Source organism: Cebus imitator, unplaced genomic scaffold (assembly GCF_001604975.1).
Source record: "Cebus imitator isolate Cc_AM_T3 unplaced genomic scaffold, Cebus_imitator-1.0 Scaffold280, whole genome shotgun sequence".
In the NCBI taxonomy this organism is placed as follows: Eukaryota; Metazoa; Chordata; class Mammalia; order Primates; family Cebidae; genus Cebus; species Cebus imitator.
In genome coordinates, this window is record NW_016107595.1 from 1821091 (window position 1) to 1824631 (window position 3541).

A 3541-nucleotide genomic window follows, 5' to 3' on the forward strand; every position below is an offset into this window, starting at 1 on the left:
CCACCTCAGCCTCCCAAAGTGCTGGGATTACAGGCATGAGCCACCACATCTGGCCAAAAGAAATTCTTTAGGCTGAAAGCAAGTGACCCTAGACATTCATTCCAATTCCAATCTACATGAAAATCTGAAGAACACATATAAAGGTACAGCATGTAATTTTAAAAGATTGCATAAAGCCAGATGCTCTGGCTTATCCCTGTAATCCCAACACTTTGGGAGGCTGAGGGGGGTGGATCAACTGAACCCAGGAGTTCAAGACAAGCCTGACCAACATAGAGAGACCCTGTCTCCACAAAGTACACAAAATTTAGCTGGGCTTTGTGATATGGACCTGTAGTCCTAGCTACTCGGGAGTCTGAGGTGGGAGAATCTCTTGAGCCTGGGAGTTGGAGGTTGCAGTAAATGGAGATCTCACCACTGCACTATGGCCTGGGCGACAGAGTGAGATCCTGTATCAAAAAAAATAAATAAAATTGGCCAGCCATAGCAGCTCATGCCTGTAATCCCAGCACATTGGGAGGCCAAGATGGGCAGACCACTTGAGGTCTGGAGTTCAAGACCAGCCATGGCCAACATGGTGAAACCCCATATCTACTAAAAATACAAAAAAAATAGCCAGGCATGGTGGCACACACCTGTAATCCCAGCTACTTGGGAGGCTGAGGGAGGAGAATCATTTGAACCTGGGAGGCAGAGGTTGCAGTGAGCCAAGATCACGCCACTGCACTCCAGCCTGGGTGACAGAGCGAGACCCTGTCTCAAAATAAATAAATAAAAATAAAATATAGCATAAATGCAAATTTCTTCTCTTTTTTTTTCTCTTAACAGATTTAAAAGGCAATTGTATAAAACTATATATTAGCCGGGCCAGGTGCCTCACACCCATCATCCCAGCACTTTGGGAGGCCAAGGTGGGAGGATCACCTGAGGTCTGGAGTTCAAGACCAGTCTGGCCAACATGGTGAAACCCCGTCTCCACTAAGAACACAAAATAATATCTGGGCATGGTTGCTGGCACCTGTAATCTCAGCTACTTGGGAGACTGAGGTGGGAGAATCTCTTGAACCTGGGAGGTGGACATTGCCGTGAACTGAGATTGCCCCACTGCACTCCAGCCTGGGTGACAGAGCAAGACTCCATCCCAAAAACAAAGAACAGGGTGGGCACGGTGGCTCACACCTGTCATCCCAACACTTTGGGAGGTCGAAGCGGGTGGATCACCTGAGGTCAGGAGTCCAGACCAGCTTGGCCAACATAGTGAAACCCCATCTCAACTAAAAATACAAAAAATTAGCCGGGCATGGTGGTGCATGCCTGTAGTTCCAGCTACTGGGGAGGCTCAGGCAGGAGAATCGCTTGAACCTGAAGGTGGAAGTTGCAGAAGGAGACTCTGTTCTCAAAAAAATAAAATAAAACTATATATTAATATATTAATTGTATTGTTGGGTCTATGACATAGAGAAATGTAATATATTTCACATATATTTCACAGAGGAGGTGAGAGGAGCCACGCTGTATTGGAATAAGAAAATCACACCTGGTAGTGACTTGAACCCACGAAACCAGATTAAGAGAAACAGAAATGCAAAATAAGAACATGAAAATAAAAATGCATACTTGCTGTTCTTTCTTCTTTTTTTGAACCAGAGTCTCGCTCTGTTGCCCATGCTGGAGTGCAATGGCGCGATCTCGGCTCACTGCAACCTCTGCCTCCCGGGTTCAAGCGATTCTCCTGCCTCAGCCTCCCAAGTAGCTGGGATTACAGGCGCCCGCCACCACACTCCACTAATTTTTGTAATTTTAGTCGAGACGGGTTTTCTCCATATTGGGCAAGCTGATCTCGAACTCCTGACCTCGTGATCTTCCCACCTTGGTCTCCTATAGTGCTGGGATTACAGGTGTGAGCCACCGTGCCCAGCCAAAAATTGCATACTTGCTGTCCTTTATTTTCTCAGCTTCTTTAATAAACATACACATTGTATAAAGCAATAGCTGTAACAGTGTATTTTTGGCTTACGTATAACAATAACAGCACACTGGCTGGCCTTTGGAAGGCTGAGGCAGGCAGATCACCAGGTCAGGAGTTTGAGACCAGCCTGACCAACGCGGAGAAATCCCGTCTCTACTAAAAATACAAAAATTAGTCAGCCGTGGTGGTAGTTGCCTGTAATCCCCAGGTAATCAGGAGCCTGAGGCAGGAGAATTGCTTGAACCCGGGAGGCTGAAGTTGAAGTGAGCTGAGATTGTGCCACTGCACTCCAGCCTGGGCAACAGAGTGAGCCTCTGTCTCAAAAAAAAAAAGACGTATATAATAAGCCTTAGAGTAACCCCTAACTAAATAACTCCAAAAAATGTAGGGAAAAAGTCATTAGGGAATTAAAATGTTACACTAGAAAATATCTGCTTCATACAATAGAGAAACAGCAACAGAAAGACATGAGATGCATAGGAAAAAAACTAAACTGGCAGATGCAATATCGTGAAGATGACAGACGATATTCCTGGAACTGATGTACAGATACAACGCAATCACGATTTTTTTTTTTTTTTTTTTTTTTAATTTTTGAGATGGAGTCTCCCTCTGTTGCCCAGGCTGGAGTGCAGTGGTGCGATCTCAGCTCACCGCAACCTCCGCCTCCCGGGTTCAAGTGATTCTCCTGCCTCAGCCTCCTGAGTAGCTGAGATTACAGGCCGGCAAGACCATGCCTGGCTAATTTTTGTATTTTTAGTAGAGATGGGTTTGCACCATGTTGGCCAGGCTGGTCTCGAACTCCTGACCTCAAGTGATTGGCCCGCCTTGGCCTCCAAAAGTGCTGAGATTACAATTGTGAGCGACTGCACCTGGCCTATCTTGTGTGATTTCTAGGCAGAACCATGCAGACAGAAAGTGGATCTACAGTTGCTTAGGAGTAGGAGAGGTTACAGGGAGTAACTGCTAAGGGTAAGGGGTTTCTGTAGGGAATGGTGAAAAAGTCCTAAAATCATGGTGATGGTTACATAACTGTGTATACACCAAATATACAGGAATGTGTGTCTGCAAATGTACTAAAAACCATTGAATTGAACAATTTAACGGGGAATTGTACAGTAGGTGAATCATATCTCAATTAAGCTGGAGGTTTTTTTTGGCGTTTATTTTTTTTTGAGACGGAGCCTCATGGTGTGATCTCAGCTCACTGCAACCTCCTCCTCCCAGGTTCAAGCAATTCTTGTGCCTCAGCCTTCCCAGTAGCTGGGATTACTGGTGCGCAGCACCATGCCTGGCTAACTTTTGTATTTTTTGTAGAGATGGGGGTTCACTATGTTGGCCAGGCTGGTCTTGAACTCCTGACCTCAGGTGATCTGCCTCGACCTCCCAAACTTCTGGGATTACAAGAATGAGCCACTGTGCCCAGCCTTGTTTTATTTTTTGAGACAGGGTTTCCCTGTCTCAAAATGCCCAAGTGGGGTTGCAATGGTGCAATGATGCCTCACTGCAGCCTCCAACTTCTAGGCTCAAGTGATCCTCTTGCCTCAGCCTCCCCAGTAGCTGGGACCACAA